The sequence below is a fragment of the Martes martes genome (genome assembly GCF_963455335.1).
Source record: "Martes martes genome assembly, chromosome: 8".
Lineage (NCBI taxonomy): Eukaryota > Metazoa > Chordata > Mammalia > Carnivora > Mustelidae > Martes > Martes martes.
In genome coordinates this window covers 57,706,544-57,722,180 of record NC_137895.1, presented here as the reverse complement: position 1 = coordinate 57,722,180, position 15,637 = coordinate 57,706,544, and positions in this window count along the sequence as shown.

Genomic DNA, 15,637 nt, shown 5'->3' with positions numbered 1-15,637 from the left:
TGTTAATTACACATTCGACCATTTATTTTTTAGTCCGGCCAAGAATAATTAATGTGGTTCTTTGCCATTTGAAATACTCACAAACTAAGGAGTCGCTGAGTTTGAAATCATCCTTCCCTTTTCCTAGAGAGAACCCCCCTGACCATGTGTGACTTGCCCTCTCAAAGAGAGGTGGAACCAAAGAACATTCAACCCTTGGTATCTAAAGAGTATCTCCTGGGAAATACAGCATCTCAGTTCCCACCCCAGGTCTGTTGAATTAGAATATCCATTTTAGCTAAAGCCTGAGTGAATCACATGCACTTTAAAATTTGAAAAACCCTGGTTTCCCCAAATCTGGGCAATCATCAAAATCACAGTAGAACACTTTGAAAACATTTAGTCTTGGATCTCGCCCATGGAAATTCTGATTCACTTAGTTTGGGGTGGGTCTAAATCTGTTTTTAAAACTTCCAAAGCTTGGTCAAATTCAGGAACCACTGTTGAAAATGTTTTCATCAGTAGTGCCCAAAGATTAATTCCGCCAAGTGTACATAGCTGTTTGGTTGCACACAGGAAATTGCTGTCCTCTAACATGAGAGATGCCAGTGAAACTCTGAGGCACCTAACAATGTATCCTTTGGAGGTAAATATTTTGTTCGACAGAAAACAAAATTGTAGCTAGAGATATGAAGTGATTTATTCAAAATCACATTGTTAGTTATTCTCAGACCAGGGATTAAACATAAACATCCTGCCTCAAAATAGAGGAATCTTTCCACTATACAAGAACTCTTCTTCCCTACATCTTTTACAATCACGGAGCCTAGATTAAATTTTTTTCTTTTACATTTAGCGGAGCCCTAATTGTGACTGCCCTCCAGCAGGACAGGAGTGTGAAGAGGTGGGCAGAAGACCCCACAATGAGTCTTCTCTGTTTCCTACTAAAGCTATAAAGTATACAATTTACTAAGCTCCACACTCTAAATTTGAATATTATTTTCAAAATTCGTGGGGAAATAAAATCCCATAACCTCACCACTTTACCACAACTTCTATTGTTAGATTGTCCCTTCTAGGTTTTGTATTATATACATTATATATGATATATAATGTGTATATATATGTACTTATAATACATTATATTATATACATACATAATATATGTGTAATGTAATATATATATTACATTATATGTATTTACCTAGTGATAAGTACTAAAGCTTGAGCTCCAAGAATGCCTCAAAATCTCTCCCACTCCAAAGCAGACTGTGGTGACCCCAAAATCACTGGATTCACACTGGTGCAGGAGGATAGCAGCAAAGGTGAGGAAAGGAAGTGGGGAGCTCACAGAGAGAACTTCCGGTCTTCAGGCAAAACTCAGATGCGGGCGTGTCTTTCATCACAGTGACATCAACATAATGTCTGCATAGACATTCTCCTTCTTCAGTCCCGCCCAATATTCTGTTTTATTTTGGTTTTAAAGGTCATTCGAAAGAGGTGATATTAGCATTGATTTTGATTAGTCTTCCATGTCCAGATTTTGAAAACTATGTAATTTTAACAAGAACTTGTCTTACTTGAATATTTCCTCGCCCCTTCAACAACCATCCTAATATTTTTCAGGAGAAAATGGGTTCAGAAAGTGGTTTTTAAACTGTTGGCAGAGAAAAATGGGTTGCTCTTGAGTCTCCCCCCGCCCAGCCATCCCACTTTTTCCAGAACAATTCAGATCTATGTTTTATTTATGTTACACATCCATGTTAAAATTTAATAAACAGATTTCTGTGATTTTTAAACATTTGGAGGATTGGTTCGACAATGAGGGTTTGATGTAGTGTGTGTTAGTAAAGAGTAAGAGATAAGAAATACAGGGATAGGGATGTCTGGGTGGCTCAATGGATTAAGCCTCTTCCTTTGGCTCAGGTCATGATCTCAAGGTCCTGGGATAGAGCCCGGCATTGGGCTCTCTGCTCAGCAGGGAGCCTGCTTCTCCCCCATTTCTGCCTGCCAACTTGTGATCTCTCTCTGTGTCAAATAAATAAATAAAATCTTAAAGAAGAAGAAGAAGAAGAAGAAGAAGAAGAAGAAGAAGAAGAAGAAGAAGAAGAAAAAGAAGAAGAAGAAATACAAGGATAACGGGTGGCTAAGAGAAGTGTCAGATGCCAGATATTTCTACGTGTTGCCATTCACAGTAACCAAAATTAGAGGTTGTCTGTATCACTACTTTTCCCAAGTTTAAAACCTGCAGATGTATTTTTTCCCATGGGTGTTTGGTATTTTAAGCTGTTTATTTCTTTTATTTCTTTTGTTTTTAAAGGTTTTTATTTATTAGAGAGAGAGATCACAAGTAGGCAGAGAAGCAGGCAGAGAGAGAGAGAGGGAAGCAGGCTCCCCGCTGAGCAGAAAGCCTGATGCGGGGCTCGATTCCAGGACCCTGAGATCATGACCTGAGCCGAAGGCAGAGGCTTAACCACTGAGCCACCCAGGTGCCCCTTAAGCTGTTTATTCTAATTATAGAATTAAATAATTTGTTTCCTCATAAAATTTTTTAATTATCACCAAGCAAGAGAAAATGTATGGTAAGATTCTTTCCAGTATCCCAAAAATCACATTTCCTCACAGAAGAAGTAAGACTGGCTGGGCCTGAGAGAAAATCATAAAATCTGTTTGTCATAGATTCCAAATATCTGAAACTCTCTGATCCTAGTGAGAAGCAGAATTCTGGGAACTCAACAAAATTTTGGCAATCAATTCAAACATTATATAAAAGAAATAGTACATCACTACCAAATAACATTTATTCCACGTACATATGCTGGTTCAATATTCAAAATTTAACCAACCTAGTTCACACAACAACCGCTAAAGAAGAGAAAATGGTAAGATATCAATTAACACAGAAAAAATATTAAACATAATTTAACTTGCATTTGTAATAAAAGAAACTCCCAGTATACCAGGAATAGAGGAGGACTTTTTTAATCTCATAAAGATCATCTACAAATAACTTACAGCTAACATCATATTTAATAGTGAAAGAATGGTTCCCCATATGATCAGAAAGAAAGCCAGGGATATCCTTTCTCACAACTTTTATTTAACACAGACCTGGAAATTTTAGCCACTATCATAATTAGGCATGAAAAAGAAACAGAAGATGTACAAATTGGAAGGAAAGAAAATGACATCTATTTGCAAATGAAAATTCCAAAGAATCTACAAAACAAACCTCCTAAGATAGTCTAGAGAGCACAAGCAGAGAGCACAAGCACAAGCAGAAAGCACATCCTGGCAGATGGAGAGGGAGAGGGAGAAGAAGAGGGAGAAGCAGGCTCCCTGCTGAGCAAGGAGCTGGGATGTGGCCCTTGGTCCCTGAGCTGAAGGCAGCTGCTTAACCAAATGAGCCACCCAGGCGTCCCAACTGTTTTTTCTGTATATTGACAATGAACAAGCAGAAACTGGAATAAAGCATGTAGTACCATTTGTAATTGCTCAAAAGAAAGTGAAATAAATATAAATGTAACAAAATAGAGTCAATCTGTAAAAATTATAAAACGCTATTTTAAAAAATCAGGCTTAAACACTTGGAGAGACTATACCATGATTATGGATTGGAATATGCCACATAGCAAATATATCAGTTCTCCCCAAATTTATCTGTTTATCAAAATGCTACTAAAAATTTTAATTTCATGTAGACATAGACAAATTTATTCTAAAATTTATATGGGAAAGGAAAAAGTTCTAGGCCTTTATTTTTCAAAATAATTTTGAAAATTAAAAATAAAGTAGAGGAATCATTTTTCCTAATGTTCAGGCTTTCTACATAGCTGAAATAATTAAAAGAGTATAGTACTAACAGAAGGATACAAAGATCACTAGAATAGAATAGAGAGCCCAGAAACTGACCTACACAAATGTGTCCAATTAAATTTTGACAAATGGACAAAAACAATTCAATGCAGGAAAGATTGCTTTTTCAATAAACAGTGCTGGAACAATTGAGTATTCATTGACAAACAAACAAACAAAAAAAACCTTGACCTCTATCTCACACATTATACAAAAATTAACTTATATAAAATTTAACTTATACATGGATGGGTTATCGACTTAATGTAAAATTATAAAATTTTTAGAAAAGAACATAGGGTAAAACATTTGGGACTTAGGACTACTCAAAGTGTTCTTAGACTGGACACCAAAACACAATTCATAAGAGGAAAAAAATTGTTAAATTGGATCTAATCAAAAGAAAGAAATTTGACCTGCAAAATATCCTGTTAGAAGACAAAAAAAAAAAATTATAGACTGGAAATATATTTGTTAAATCCCATACTTGACAGAGGCCCTATATTCAGAAGCATATGAAAATATGCTCTACATCACTAGCAAGCAGTAAAATAAACATTAAAACCACAATAAGCTATCACCAGACACCTATTGGAATGGCTACAATGAAAAATGGTGACAACACCAAATGCTGGTGAAGATGCGAAGAAACTGGATCCCTTAAATTTTGCTGATGTGGCTAGGCAGTGATAAAGCCACTCCGGAAAACCATCTGGCAATTGAGGGGGGGAAAAATTGAACATGAAACTGCCAAAGAGCTCAACAGTTGTCTCTGGGGCATTTATTTCAGAGAAGTTGAAACTTATGTTCACATATAAACCTATGCACAAATTGGTCATAGCAGCTTTATGCATAATAGGAGGAACTAGCAAAATTCTGTGTCTTCCAACAGCTGAATGGTTAAACAAACTGCATTGCATTCATACCAAACTACTTAGAAATGAAAAGGAATGAACTATAGATACATGCAATTTGAATAAATTTCCAGAGAATTATGCTGATTAAAAAAGATCCAATTCCAAAAGGTTCATACTATATGATTACATTTGTATAACATTCTTAAAATGGCCAAACTGTAGAGATAGAGAACAGATTGGTGGTTGCCAGGGGTTAAGAAAGAGGGAGGAGGGAGGTTAATTTCAACAAACCTTTCAACAAAGGTTAATTAAATTTTTAAAAAGAGGTCTTCTGATATGACCTCTGATGCTGAGAAAACACAACCAATTACCACACTAGGCTTCTCCATCCAAGAATAAGAATTTTCTAAGCCTACTCTTTGAGTACTTCTCTCCCACTCTTGACCTTTGCTGGAGATACTGTGATGCAGACTGTCAGCACTCACCCACGCCCCGTATGATTGTATCACTGGAGTGAAAACCAACTAATTTCCAACTGGCTGTGGGTTTTCTCTACGGGCTGGAACCTGCATGAACCTGGCCTGAAGTGCTGAGGAATCAGTTTCCCCTTTGCACAATCTCTGCAGCCTCCCCAACCCTCACCCCTTGGAGGAGCTAACTATGAAGGACATTTTCTTCATCAACTCCCAGGGAGTTCCCCACTAGAATTAAGATCCAGTAGCAAACAGTGGTAACTGGCTTTGATCATGCATCCTTTATTGGCTGGCTTCCCTTCCCTTTCTCGGTTTCCCACCCTGTGTTTTTTTCTTGAAAACACCACCTCCCAATCAAACTTCTTGCACTTAAATCCTTCTGTTTGGGTCTGTTTCGGAAAAACCCCAAAACCAGGCACTTAACTTCACAATTCTAGGAGTGAATGTTGGTGGGCTTGAGATGGTCTCCTTTCTCCTCTGGTTTCTGCACTTCTCACTTCTGCACTTACCTGGACCCTGAGCGTGTGTGAGATCTGAGGTCCCACTCTTTTCTTCTACTTGCTTTGGATTATGAGCCATGAGTACAGTAGCTGTCCAAGCATTCCCGGTTCCAGTACCGTTCTCATTCCTGGATTATTAGCTCCCTGTGAATTTAGCCAAGACAAAGAACTTCGCTGGGTCTTTTTTTTTCTTTTTTTCTTGGGTAAATAAGGATAACAGTACTTGCCTTAATGCTGTCACAAATTCGTCATGAGGATAAAATGTGAAAGTAGCTGGGAAAGAATAGAGCATAATGAAATGTGAAGTCAGAACATTTGCACCTTTGTTCTCACAGGGAGACTACTCTTTGAAATCCCACTGCCCTGGTGTGACTGCTACGGGAAGGAGAGAGGCTCTGAGTCATCCATTTAACCTTCTCCTTCAAGGCTTTCTCTGCCTGCCACCAGCACCAAATGGCTTTTGTTAGCATTGTCAGTCTGGTTGAGTTCTATCTTGTTAGGAACATCAAGCTATCCAATTCCCTTTTCACAAATCCTGGTCCAACGTCCTTTCAGGTTCGGCCTGAGCCAGCAAAGGAGCTTCGGTTCTGTAAAAAGCAGTTGTCTGTTCAGTTCGTTGTTTTGTGTGAATCTCTAACAAAGCCATCTGAGTTTTATGCTTTTTTCCCCTCCGCACAGTCATAACAGGGATATGTCATTTTCCCTCTTTTTTAAATGCAGAGAGATGGTGTTGCCTAAGGCAGAGAATACTTACCAGATACCCATTTTTTTCACGTAGCTTTCCTCCTGCTGTGGCTTTAATGTAGACATGAGGAAGCTAAAGCTCTCATGTAATCTGGGTTTTAAATAACTGTGACAGAAGTCTCTCTCACACTCCTTGGCTAATGTGCTGCAGAGCTCCTGAAATGAAGGAAAGCTTAAGGGTCAAGAAATGAGATATGTCTGGTGGGTCCGGTTCTAAGAAGTGAGGCCTCCAAAGCTTTCTCCCGATTCCAAATCCTCTGTTTCTACATTCTCTTAGAATCAGTAGTACCTATAATACCAAAGAGGCTTTTAATTTATACTCTTTTATAGCTGCGAGCCTTCCACAAGAGATTTAACCTTGCGAGCCTTCCTCTGAAAAATGGAGTAGGTACCATCTACCTCTTTGGCCAAATGTTTAGTTCCTAGCTCATAGTGGGCTTCCGGCAAATGTTCACTGCTGTTATCATTATCAGCATCATCAGTAATATTAATACTATTTTTTCAAAAGTAGCTCTATGATCATTTAGGATTTTTTTCTTAGATGATGTGTAGCTGGTGACTAATACTTTTTCTTTCTTTAAATGGCAGATTACCCATTTGCTCCCAATAACATAGAAGTACTTGCTTGCTTGAGACTCTATCCCACTCCATAGAAAGAAAAAATTTTCACTCAATAGAAAGAATCACCAGTTCTTGCCCTGTAATGCTTGGTACGAACAGTCAATGACCAGGGAAGGTGTCTGCCGGGGTTGCACTAATACCATGTTTACTTTAGTTTCTTAAGGTTTTTGTGCTCAGTACCATCAGGTGTGTGAAAAAGCAGACATAGATGGTAAATAAGATAATTACTTGTCTGTTTTCAAGCAACTACTCTTTAAATCTATAACTGACTTTATTTCTTTCATTAGAGGTAGTTTTAGGTTAATGGAAAAATTGAGCAGAAAGTAGAGAGTTCCCATATACTTGTGTACCGTTAAAATCAGTGCAATAATAAAACAATAGTTATGAGCTACCTACAACTAAGACTCCATATGGCTAAGAAAAGTACATTCTTGGGCACCTGGGTGGCTCAGTTGGTTAAGCAGCTGCCTTTGGCTAGGGTCATGATCTCAGAGTTTCTGGATGGAGTCCCACATCAGGTTCCCAGCTCCACGGGGAGTCTGCTTCTCTCTATGACCTTCTCCCCTCTCATGTTCTCTCTCTCTCTCTCTCTCAAATAAATAAAGTCTTTAAAAGAAAAAAGGAAAAAAGAAAAGTACATTCTCTTATTAAAAAGTCATTGGGCAAGTTTTTAAGGGCTTATTCCAGCCAAAGGAAATAGTAAGCAATGGCACAGAAGTGAAAGCAAGGATGATACAGTCTCAAATTAAAGAGCAACTTTGCTAAAGGATAGGAAACAAAGACACTATAAATAAGAGAAGTGCTTGAGAAGAGGACCAGGAGAGAACCCAAAAGACACCAAGAAAGGCCTAAGAATCTAACAACACACGTAAGTCATACAATTTCCAGTGAGGTAGGAATCATGGAAGTTTGTCCATCCATTTTGTGGATATCCTTAACACAGAAGAGAGCATTCTTCTTATCAGGAATCATTCAGTGATAGGGAACCCACTAATTCTGAGGGTGGCCACAGCACTTTTCTATAAACCTCTCCATCAAAAGCTACAATACTCTACTCTCTGTACTAATCTGGGGATACGTTTATTGAAATCTTAGAATTTGACAGACATCTAGGAAATATCTAATGCCAGTTTAGAGCCCTTTTTTTTTTTTTTTTAAAGATTTTATTTATTTATTTGTCAGAGAGAGTGAGCACAGGCAGACAGAGAGACAGGCAGAGGCAGAGGGAGAAGCAGGCTCCCCGCTGAGCAAGGAGCCCGATGCGGGACTCGATCCCAGGACGTTGGGATCATGACCTGAGCCGAAGGCAGCCGCTTAACCAACTGAGCCACCCAGGCGTCCCTAGAGCCCTTTTTTTCCCCTTAAAACCTTGTAACATTCTCCAAGTCACCTTTGCCTTTCTGGTAACTAGCCATTCTATTCCTCGTATCATTAAACCATGGTTTCTTATTAACCACCCTCCGGGAGATGACTACAGTAACAATGCTCACATAGGTTAAGCTTCCTGGTTTGGGAAAATGAAAAGAGGGAGAAGTATAAAAGAGGAGGGTTAGAATCCATCCCCACAGACCAAAAACAAAGGAAAAGCAGTCTGGCATCTCAGCTGCTACCTCCTACACTACTAGATTTTACTATAATTAAGCTCTCAGCTTCCAACTCAGTATGACTGTAGTTTCCAGCGGCATTTCAGATATAGAAAGCCTAAAACACATTTCCACATATTTTTATTTATAGCTTGGTTGACAGAAAGTTTGAAAATGAAAATGAAAATTTGAACTGGTGTCTAACTTTCTACATAAAGAGAAGGTGGGGATAATCCCATCACTGTGCTTGTATCTACACTTGTCAATTCGGCCACACATGGTAGACTCCGGTAAGAACTGGGTTAATCTCAGCTGATGTTGTTTTTCCTTTTGGCCTGGTACAAAAGTCTAGACTGCCGAGGGCAAACATGTTTAGTTATTTTTACTAGAGTTGAGCAAATAAAGCTTAAAGCTTGAGCTGATCCTTAATAAAACCTTTTAGGAAGCTCCAAAAGGTGTTGTTTTTCAACCTGGTGTTTTCACTTGTTCTCCTGTCTACTACCCAATCCTAGTCTTAAAAAAAAAAAAAGATATATATATATATATATATATACACACACACACACACACACACACACACACACACACACACATACACACACATATACACATATATGTGTATATATATACATACATACATTACATATACATACATACATACATTACATATATATATGTAATGTATGTATATATAAAATTTTTTATACAAATTTTTTTAAGAAAGATTTTACCTGCTCCCTGTATAAATGGGATATAAGTGAGGAAAAAAAAATCCATGCTTGTTCTGTGTACAGAGTTACTGAAAATATCTATCTAAATTTTTGCCAGCAAGTATTCCTTCCACCATGGAATACAAACAGTATGGATGTAGCATGACCTTATTACTAAGATTTAAGATTTCCTTTTTGGGAAGACCTATACATGTACGTCAAGATTAAAAGAAATTCCTTTATACGGAAGACGCTAACAGTTGAATTTTACTCTCCAATCGACTCAGATTTAACTGTTCACTCTTGGATGCCCTCCGTAACGGCTCCCGAGCCAGGAATCTGGGGCTAGGTTATGAAGCATGACCTTGGTTTTTACGAACCTGCATGATTCTCCCATAGGATGGATTTGACTCCCTCTACCCCCGGGTCCTCCACAGTTTTGAGTTACATGCTCTTAGCCTCCCAGCTTATAGGTGAAGCGCAGCTATGCAAAAATAATAATTCTTGACACTTTTGTAGGAAGCACAGTTACAAGATATGTTCTCATGTATTATCTTAACACAACACTGTGAGATAATCAGATCCAGAAACAGAGACACATTTCGAAGATGAGGAAACTAAGCGTAAAGCCGTGATCTAAAGACTGACAGGTGAGCAGAGTGGAGACCAGATTCTAGGTTCTCTGTCCATTGTGGGTTTTGCCTTCTGGTTACCTGCATAAGCCCCACAGGAAAAGGCACATTGCTCTCAATATTCCGTCTTCCTTTCAGTTGTCTTTCTTTCTGCCCCTCATCCTTGTCTTTCCCTCCTCCAGTCTGCTGTGGTTCTCTGGAAGTTTCCTCTGCCTCATAATAGCCAGTTCACTTTTACTCTGTGTAACCACTTCCTACAGCTGCCTGAGCTGCTGGTTTCCTGAGCTCCAGAACATCTCATTCTCTCAGTTCTCTGCTAGGCTCTTGGAGTCGAGTCCCATGGAATGAATGAGAGATGAGAGTCCAGTGCAGTGGTTCTCAATCAGGGTGATTTTGCCCCACAGGGAAGCTTTAGCAGTGTCTGGAGATATTCTTATGCCACTGGCTTCTAACTGGTAGAGACCAAGTGCTGTTAAACACCCTGCAATACACAGGCCAGCCCCCAAGACAAGGAATTACCTAGCCAAATGTTAATAGTGCCCCAAATGCCAAGGTTGCAAAGCCTTGGCTTAGAGCGATAACACATCCCATCCCACCATTTCTGTTACAAGCATTTACTCAGAAGAACTAGCCAATGTCAAGTCTTTTTATCACCATGGTGGTGGGAGAAGATAACAGGCTTCCACAGAGGAGGTGGGGGTGGTGGAAGGGGACAGTGGTGTTTTCAGTCAGGTCACAGAACTAATAACCCACTTGGACTGTATTGACTGATAACTCTTGACACCATAAGGCCACATTAAGTTTGCAGGTTTGCTCTGGGACAACATAACAGAAACTTGCCGTGATGGGAAAGAAGAAAAGCCAATGACCCCGGAGGTCTCTGTCTCAGAGACAATGAAGGTTTGTTATGAGTATGCCCCACACTGGGCCTCCTGCTTCTGAAGGTGGGCTCTTGGCAAATGAGTTCCCAGGAACCATGTGAGATGAGTATGTGATGGGCAATGCCTTGAGCCTTGATGATTAAAAGACAAATAATATCTTTAATGTAGAATCCCAGGGTGAGGAACACATTACAGACCAATTACAGAATTTGAGTGTGAGATCCGCGTTCTGCCCTTACTGGATCTATCAGAGCCATTGGTCATCTAATTCCATTCCATCTGTAGAATAAGACATTAAAAAAATATATATTCATTCTGGGACCCGTGCCATGCACGTTTCTAACCAACAGTGCAAAATTCCATTTCATTTCAAGGACAAAGAACAATTCGCTCTCTGCTACAGCTTCCTTTTGTCCTTCTCCGACGTCAACTTTATTCTTGGTTCCTCCTCTCTAGCCTCATGTGGAACTAGCTTAAAGGACAGAGATGCCCTTTGACGCCACTGTCCCTCCACTTTCATGTTCATGACATACATTTACCATATTTGAGTGGATGATCATCATTGAATTCTAACACGTGTTTTGAAAGAACATTTTACTTAAAGGTTTTACTTTCCAAGTCCGACTCTCTCAATCCCAAGATTTTCTCCCTTCCCATTGAGCCCCTATTTGTTATCTACTTTCAGGATCCCGGTCTGAAATTTGACACTTTCCTATGCTCTCTGCTTGACCACTTTCCAGCCTCAGCTGCTGATGCCCTTGATTTGTATCTAATTGCTTCTTTCCGTTTCTTATTGTTTCTTTCTGTATGTAACATTACAGATACCTCACTTCTTTTCCTTCCATGTGTGCTATAGGATTGGAGATATATGACAAAGTAAGTTTTAGTTGCCACTACATGTGGATAACTGCATTTATTTTGAATCTTTCCTCCTAATTAATGGTAACCCACTAGTTACAGGCTAATTCGTCTACTGAGATAAATGGGCTTGAGCTCTATTAACGTTCCCCCTTTCCACAATCAGTTTTGAGAAAAACTACATGCAGGGTGTGTGCTCGTATATGTGTCACAATAAGAGAAAGTAGGAAATTATTTTTAGACTTTTAAAGGTGATAGAAGTTCTTTTTCTTAGAAGTTCTGGGTAGCTCAGCTTGGTAAGTGTCTGACTCTTAATTTCGGCTCATGTCATGATATCAGGGTCATGAGATCAGTCCCCACGTCCAGCTCCACACTCAGTGCAAAGTGTGCTTGAGATTCTTTCTCCCTCTGTTCCCCCATCTTAAAAATTAATAAAATAAAAATAAAAATAAATAATATTCTATCTGTGACATTGGCTAGTGTAGTACATAGAATATAACACAATTTCCCCTGATTCTTCCATTCAAGATTCAAAGTACAAGGAGCATGCAAAGAAAAGAGGGATGTAGGACTTCATTAGTTTCAATTCTCTATAGGAGTCTCTTCCAATGGTTGACCCTTATTTTTCCTCTGGCAAGGACAAATTTTTGTTTTGCTTAGAAAATCCTTTGCTGTCGGTAGTGGTAGGTATTTCAAAGAAGGAAGAAATGAAGGAAATGGAAAGAACTATGTGATAGAACATTTTCCTTGAGTTTTTCCTCTCCAAGTAGAAGAATGGGGGGATCATTTAGGATGAGAAAAATATGTGTTTTTACCTCTTTGAAGTAAACACCATATTATTTTGTCTTCCCACAGAGCCTTGTTATATTTCTATAACCAGTGAGTGTCAGGAAAGTATTATTATCTAGCTGTTTTTGTCCTAGAAGTCTAATAAAAATACTCTGGGGGCACCTGGGTGGCTCAGTGGGTTCAAGCCTCTGCCTTCAGCTCAGGTCATGATCTCAGGGTACTGGATGGAGCCCTGCATTGGGCTCTCTGCTCAGTGGGGAGCCTGCTTCCCCCTCTCTCTCAGCCTGCCTCTCTGCCTACTTGTGATCTCTGTCAAATAAATAAATAAAATCTTTTAAAAAATACTCTGATAAGAATTTCATGTCAGAATACATATTTTTCCCTTTATAGTAAATAACTGTTCAGAGAGTTAAATGAATCCACTCCATGAAAGGGTACCTGCGGCTTTAAACCTTTCAGTGTGCTGCCCCCTAGTGAGCATTTGTTAAAAAGACAGCTTGGCCTGAACCCTATCATGGGCACAAGCAGGGAGACCCCCTGTCAGGGGCCAGATAGAGGGTGACAGTGGCCAAGGTGGTGGCCATGTGCAGCGGAGATCAGGAGACACCAGAAATCCACCAAGGAGCCTGAGACAGAAGATCAGAGACATGAAATCCAAGGAGAAAAACTGGGTGTTCAATAACTACTCATCAGAGGCATCTCTGCACTGACATTTTGCAGACTAAGCCAGGCCCAGGCCTCAGCCAAAGAGAATTCAGTGATGACATAGGTTCTCTCTTGTGCAAACCAGGGACTGATGGGAGAAACTGAGAGGCAAAGAGCAAGAAGTTGGGTTACAGTTGGCAGTAAAATAAACAAACAACCCCCCTGAGATTCACATACGCAGTCAGAATCCTGTCTGAAAGAGCTCCCTGGGAACTCAGAAATACTCCAACCGCCCCACATTACCATCTCCTTGTGAGTGGAATCTTCTCACCTACTTCTAGTCTTCAGACTTGCCCCACCTACACAAAAGAATTATTGCAGTAAAGATGGAATTTGTGCAACGTTGAGGGAAGGGTTGGATTTGAGTCCCCGCAGTTAGCAGACCCAACACTGGCATTCTGCCAAACATGAGTGTGGGTAAACTGAACCACAGCTTACAAAGGTTGAGGAGTGTGGAGGTTTGACCGCCCCAATAAATATGAAATCTTTTGTTTCAGCATTCTATGGTAGCCTACAGTCCCTTTCTTGAGTGTGGAATATAGGATTAACTTCTTTAAAAATATACAAAGGTAAAGTACATTTTAGAAGGCATCTTCTTATATATCAGTGCCATTCCCTTTGACATTATTGTTATTATTATTCAAAACATATGGGCTATTATTTTTGAATACCTACTATGCCTTTTTTTTTAAGTTTATTTATTTTTTTAGTAATCTCTAACACCCAACATGTGGCTCAAACTCATGACTCCATCATCAAGAGTCTCCTGCTCTTCCAACTGAGCCAGCCAGGTACCCCTACTGTGTCTTTCTTTGATCTTAATAATAACTAATCCTGGATGCACATTTAATTGTCCAAGAGATTGCTGCTAAGAGAGTTGCCCATGATTAGGAAACTGGTACATGACAGTACTGAGAATTCAATGTTTTGTCTGACACTAAAGACACTATGCTCTAGTTGCTTGCTTGCTTACTTTCTAACAGTCATTTCCTTCTGAGACATACTTAATTCTGTTGCTCTTTGGAAGATAATTAGTAAAGTGGATGAATTAATCTGACCAAAACTAACCTTCCTCTTCTCCTGAGTAACATGAGCACTTGTTACAATGGCTTTGGAGATGACATACGGACCCAAAGAAGTCATTGGACATTTCCAATCAGCCATAAAGGGAAACTGAAACTATGACAAAATAGTAGAAGCAATAATTCTGGGCAGATAAGAACCTTATAATTCCTCTGAAAATAAACCAATATTTATATGGACAAGTAAACCTTTCCTCCTTCCTTCTTTAATTGAACCCTTTGTACTGGGTTGAATAGTGTCCCCCACAATTCATGTCCATCTGGGGCCTCAGAATGTGCCCTTATTTGGAAATAGAGCAATAAAGAGGCATAATTAGTTAAGAGGAGGTCATCCTGGATTAGAGTGACCCTTAGATCCAGTGACTGGCGTCTCTGTAAGAGAAGAAGGACAGGTACCTGGGTGGTTCAGTTGGTTAAGCATCCATCCCACTCTTAATTCCAGCAGGTCCAGGTCTCAGGGTCGTGAGCTTGAGCCCCTCGGAGCCCTGCACTGGCTCCACTCTGAGTGTGAAGCCTGCTTAAGATTCTCTCTCTCCCTCTCCCTCTGCCCTTCCCCACCAGCTCACACATGCTTGTGCATGCATGCTCTCTGTCTCTCTCTCTTCCTCAAAAAAAAAAAAAAAAAAGAGAGAGAGAGAGAGAGAGAGAAAGAGAGAAAGGAGAAGGAGAGGGAGATTCAGACACGGAGACGTAGAGGAGACATAAGCGACAGAGACAGCTACCAACCAGAAGCTCAGAAGAAAGAAGAAAGTTTTCCTCCCTCGCATCCTTCAGAGGGAGTGCAACCCTGCCAACACCTTGACTTTGGACTTCTGGCTTCCAGGATGAGAGAGAATAAATTTCCCATTTTGTGGCACTTTGCTATGACAGCCTTAGGATATGAATCCGCCCGTGGTCCCAAAGTGGTTCATCCAGGCAGTTATCTCCTTGAACACTTGAAAAAAAGTGTAAAATCTGAAAGAATGAAATAGAAAATAAGGACGTTTCAGTGGCTGTCAAAAACACAGGAGTGAGACATCCCAAGTGGCTCAAGGACCAATATGGCGTTCTAGAAGCTGAAGAGACAGCAGAGAAGATGGAGACGACGGGTCAAAAGTATAAAATGGAGGTGGGACCACCTCCTGTTCACTTTCGCCTAAGAGTCCAGGTTGATGACGGTCAGCCCTGCCCATGTCCTAAAAATCATTTAGGAAAATTAGCTTGCTTATTTTATGTAAATAAAGCCAAGTTTCCCAACAAAAACATTGAATAAACTTTGATTGTGATATGCTCAGCCAAAACATACGTTTTTAGATAAATGAGTGATTTTTCAAAATAAATAAACTTCAAAAACTGATATTCACATGAAGGCCTTCCTTAAGTCAACAG